The 5377-nt window shown below is 26.7% G+C and overlaps 5 non-coding genes across 5 annotated transcripts; all 5 read right to left on the reverse strand.

The window, feature by feature from the left end:
• Nucleotides 1–1960: 1960 nt before the first annotated feature.
• On the reverse strand, nt 1961–2046 carry LOC126662393 (small nucleolar RNA SNORD18). The gene has a single exon (XR_007635770.1). It is a non-coding gene; the product is annotated as a small nucleolar RNA SNORD18 (small nucleolar RNA).
• Nucleotides 2047–3034: 988 nt separating this feature from the next.
• LOC126662381 (small nucleolar RNA R64/Z200 family) lies at nt 3035–3130 on the reverse strand. Its single transcript, XR_007635758.1, has one exon. It is a non-coding gene; the product is annotated as a small nucleolar RNA R64/Z200 family (small nucleolar RNA).
• Nucleotides 3131–3389: 259 nt separating this feature from the next.
• Nucleotides 3390–3468, reverse strand: LOC126662379 (small nucleolar RNA Z199). Its single transcript, XR_007635756.1, has one exon. It is a non-coding gene; the product is annotated as a small nucleolar RNA Z199 (small nucleolar RNA).
• A 517-nt stretch (nt 3469–3985) lies between these two features.
• Nucleotides 3986–4072, reverse strand: LOC126662389 (small nucleolar RNA snoR116). Its single transcript, XR_007635766.1, has one exon. It is a non-coding gene; the product is annotated as a small nucleolar RNA snoR116 (small nucleolar RNA).
• A 16-nt stretch (nt 4073–4088) lies between these two features.
• Nucleotides 4089–4173, reverse strand: LOC126662390 (small nucleolar RNA snoR117). The gene has a single exon (XR_007635767.1). It is a non-coding gene; the product is annotated as a small nucleolar RNA snoR117 (small nucleolar RNA).
• Between the last annotated feature and the right edge of the window lie 1204 nt (nt 4174–5377).

Below are 5377 nucleotides of genomic sequence, written 5' to 3' on the forward strand. Positions count from 1 at the left end.
GGCTCTGTGTCCGGTCCGGTTTTTGATTAAAATCTGATAGTTTAAAAACCGGTCAAAACCGGTCAAAAACCGGATTTAACCGGAAAAACCGGATTTAGCATAAAAACCGGCCAAATCCGGTTTTGTAAAAATTGGTCAAAAAGCATTCTTTTTTGATAGAAAAAGCATTTTGTGGTCCCTACCATGTGTCTTTGTTTTTCTCTCTCCCATGTGTTTTTGTTTTTCTCTCTCCCATGTGTCTTTTATTCTCTCTCATATAAATTCTTACACACATTAATTATTCTTACACATATTAATTCCCTCTTATATGACTTTTAATTTTTATTAATATATATTATTACTCAAAAGATATAACTACACTCTTTCTAATAATATTATATATTCTTAAATATTAATTATTTATAATTATATTTCACAAAAAATAAATTATAATTCTTTGTAAATATATTATCATATTTTTTATTTATAAAATGTTATATCATATTTATAAGTTAATAATTACTAAATTAAAAAAAAATTTATCTCTTTCATATAAAATAATTTTTGTATATATTCTTGAATATTATCATTTATAAATTATAATTATATTTTTTTATATTAAATTATTTTAAATAAAAATATGATGACATGTTAAATTAAAAGTTATATTTTTTCTTTCTCATAAAATATGATTATTCTATATACACTATGTTTATCAATTATAATTGTATTTCACATGTTTAGTAATTAATTCTGTTTAAATATTCCTCATATTTTTATTTATAAACTTTAACTTTATTTAAATATTTTGTCATATTTTTTATTTATAAACTTTAATTGTATAATTTTAATTTAATAATTATTATTTATTAAAATAAAAAAACTATTTTTTTCATTTAGAAAAATTATTCTATATATTCTTAAAAATTTATCATTTATAATTATATTTTATGTAAAAAAATTAATAGATAATTTAATTTAAATATTATATCATGTTTTTTTATTTATAATACATATATTTTCAATTTAAATAATTTATATTTATTATAATTCAAAAATCCGGTTGAATCCGGTTGAACCGGTTGAACCGTGAACCTCCGATGAAGCCGGTTCGATTTCCGGTCCGGTTTTAAAAACATTGGTTTTAACTAAACTAATTAATTGACCAATTCAATACTAAGGGATAATGACATTTAACAATTTATTAATAAAAAATTTTGTACTAGCCCCTGCATGGAAAAAATTCTGAATCTGCACTTAAAACCCTATGCAGGTCCCGAAATATTATGTGAGTTGGTGTAACTCGCAGAACAATTCTGCGACCAAGCAGAGATAGGTAACTCATAAAACCCTTCTGCGAGTTATCCCAATTATAACATAATTGGGCAACCTGCATGAAAATTGAGGGGAAGCTAATATAAAAAAAATTACTAATCAAATGGCCAAATACATAACCCGAGCTAATAAGAACAAAAACAAAATACACTAATCAAAGAGGACAATATAAAGGTACATCTTTAGTATTGAAATCCTAATTATCAAAAAACCATTAAAAACATCAAAATGCGAGTACATCTGAATGCACAAAACCTAAGAAAACAAGAAAATGCCAGAATCTCAGCAATCAAATCATTACTATTGGCAACGTACAGCGCTAAAATTGCTATCAATACAGCAATCCAGAGACTCTAATTTATTGACTTTTATACCAAATCAAATCATATTAAATTAATGACAATATAAATATTAAATAGTTCATAGAAATATACTATTGATTTATATTGAGTTCATAAACTATACTATTATAATCTGCTCAGAAGAATGAAATTACTTCTCATTGATTTGAAAAATCTCTGAAGTAACAGTTTAATTATCGGAAAATAAATAAAATTCAGAAATTAAAGCTCTCGTATATTGATTTACTTCATTTCAAAGAAAATTTAAAAAAAAACAAAACAAAGAACAATATTTTGAATAAAGAGAGATCAGACAGTGTGCTAAAAGTTAGGTATTCAGTCATGGTGAAATCAGAAACACGGACCAATTAATTTTTCATCATCATATCTCTCAATTTCAAATAAAAAAATCAATAGACAACCAGTGAATAATCATCAGACTTAAATACCAAGAATCACGGATAAAAATCCATCATATTGTTAATAGGCCTTTATAGGCACAACAATATCAATAACCCAATATATTGCATGAATGCTACACAAGGGCAGGGTTAATGACATATTTCACTATTTATTAATACAAAAATTATATTAGCACCTGATGGGAAAAATTCTGAGTTTGCCCTCGCCAACAAAAATTATATTTTTGTGCCTTAACCGATAAAAATTATATTTCTGTGACCTAGCCGACAAAAATTATATTATGTGCTTAGAGATCTACCAGCTCGCAATGGGCCACTGCGTGCTGATTTTATCTGATGTAATACCAGCACACAATGGGCCATTGCGGGCTGATGGAATCGCAAACACAAAAATATAATTTTTACGGACTGAGACACAAAAACATAATTAATAAATTAAGGAAATTTTTTTTTGTCAAAAATTTACTATTTATGTTTTTGTGCCCTAACCGACAAAAATTATATTTCTGTGCTTAGAAATCTACCAGCCCGCAATAGGTAATTACGGGCTGATTTTATCTAATTTTATCTGATGTAGTACCAGCACACAATGGGCTAATGCAGACTGATAGGACCGCAGACATAAAAATATAATTTTTACGAACCGAGACAAAAACATAATTAATAAACTAAAGGGATATTTTTTTGTCAAAAACCCATATACACAAGTAACACAGAAGTTATTCTAATTACTACAAAATAATTCTGTAACGTGCATGAGAATTGAAGAGAAGTAAAATAAAAAAATCACTAATTAAATGGACAAATACATAAGCCGAGCTAATAAAACAAGAAAATGTCATCGATATGTCCATTTCTATAGTAACTTTTTTATATTGGATTATTGACGATATAAATATTAAATAGTTTATACAAATATGTAGTAGTTTATATTGACTTCATAAAATATACTATTATAATCTGCTCAGAAGAATGAAATCTCTTCTCATTGATTTGAAAAATCTCTGAAGTCTGACATGTGAATTGGTTATCATATAATCATCATTGCAGAAGCCCTTAATATTTTGATTATCGACCCTAAATAAACGATCATAATATAATCATAGAGCGGATTAATTTCATTTGAAAACAAAATTTTAAAAATAATTAAAGAAAACAAAAGAACAATATTTTGAATAAAGAGAGATCAGACAGTGTGCGAAAATTAGGTATTCAGTCATGGTGAAATCAGAACCACAGCCAATTAATTTTTCATCATATCTCTCTCAATTTCAAAAGAAATAGTAAAAAATTAAATAGACAGCCAGTGAATAATCATCAGAGACTTAAATACCAAGAATCACGGATAAAAATCCATCATATTGTTGCAGTTTTTTTCTCATCAAATGATTGTTCAAGAATTTTAGTTTCAGTTCGAAAAAAACATGGAGTTGAAGTATGTTATTTCAATTAACCAAAATGAATGAATTTCATTTAAACAACTATTTCAAATTAATAAATAATTTTGTACTAATTCATACAATACCAGGACATTTAGTATCAAAATAAAAAAATATTAGAAAATTACATTAATTTTTTAAAAAAAAACTACAAAAACAGCATTACAAAATTCGTTGGTTTGTTTAATTCAGAAATTTCATACGAAAAACTAAAGTAAATTAACCAAATTGAATAAAAATTTCCCTAAATGTGAGTACATCTGAATGCATAAATCTCATAAGAAAAAGAAAATGCCAGAATCTCAGTACCGAAATTAATATCGGCAACGTACAGCGCTAAAATTGCTATTATAATCAGCAATTCAGAGACTCTAAATTATTGCCTTCAACAAAAAATCAAATCACCAAAATTAAAAAAAATTACTTACAAATTCTCAATCTAAAATAAATGAACTAAATTAGCAAGATTAAGCTCAGAATATTCAGTTAAAATTGACATCAACAAGCTTCTATGAGCTTTCAAAGTTTGATGGTATAATAGAACTCTTCACAGCACAATCAAATATTTCAACAGGCCTCAGAATTAATATGTATGATACATCAAAAGATTAAGAAAATCTTCAGATGGTACGGACAAATTTGTATCCATCAAAGGCCTAGTCATTAACAGCAAGATCTAACAAAATAATTATTATAACCTAAAGTTTGCAAGCTTATAAGAATTTGAGCACATCTGAATGCATAAACCTCAGTAAAAATATTAAGGAAAATGCCAGAATCTCAGTGACCTGATTTATTATCGGCAACGTACAGCGCTACAATTGCAATTGAAATTGCAATCCAGAGACTCTAATTTATTGCCTTTTCTTCACACATAAAAATGACTAAAAATAAAAACTAGTTAAGATCGGGAATTTTTAGAATCTATGAGACTTTAACACAAACATGTTATGCGCATAGATCGAGCAAAAACAATATGAACCGGGAGATTGATTTAGGGTAAGCTAGCGGCGGCTGTGGAGAAGATGAAGTTTTCTATTGTGAAAGGAGACCCTGAATTGCTTTTATACAGTGGAGTTAGGTTTTGACCCGATTGAGTTCGGATCCAAGTTTGCACACTTCATTTACCTTTTAGGGTTTTGTTATAAAAATGTAAGAGAAAAGATTACAGTTATTTTGATTTTATTTTACTTGACTGTTTTTTTTTAGAGAGAAATTCATATGACTCTTAAATAAATATAACTGTTAAATAAATATAAGTGAATAAAATAAAATTTAAGTTGTAAAAAATAAATACAAGTGTTTTGAAAATTGAAATAGTGGTTGAGCCAATATTTTGAGAACCGAATTAGTGGGCGAGTTGGATTTATTACCCACTGATTCCTTATTCAACCGGTGCAAACGACAATTCAACTGATTTTGTAAATTTAACTCGAAAAAATTGGGCTGTATATAAGACTTTCTCCAACCCATACTCATTTTTGGGTATTGGTTTTCTTTTTCAACCCCAGCCCATACCTACTTCTCATCCCATTTCTTTGTTTGTGAATAGTAGCAACCCACTTTTTGGTATGCACTATTCACATAAACCCATTTTTTTATTAATTAAATATTTACGTTTTAATTACAATTTATATAGCTAACTTTGTAAATATTTATTTTGGTCTAACTTTTCATTAAATACCAATTAAATTTTTAATAATGTAATCTAAATTATTTTTATTGGTAAAAATAAAACAAATAATTAAATTATTTAAATTAAATACATAAAATTTAAACAACATATTTTTCATTTAAACATAACAATTACGTTACATTAAACATAAACATTACATTACATTAAACATTAAAGCGGCTAGAT

This window comes from Mercurialis annua, linkage group LG8, assembly GCF_937616625.2.
Source record: "Mercurialis annua linkage group LG8, ddMerAnnu1.2, whole genome shotgun sequence".
In the NCBI taxonomy this organism is placed as follows: Eukaryota; Viridiplantae; Streptophyta; class Magnoliopsida; order Malpighiales; family Euphorbiaceae; genus Mercurialis; species Mercurialis annua.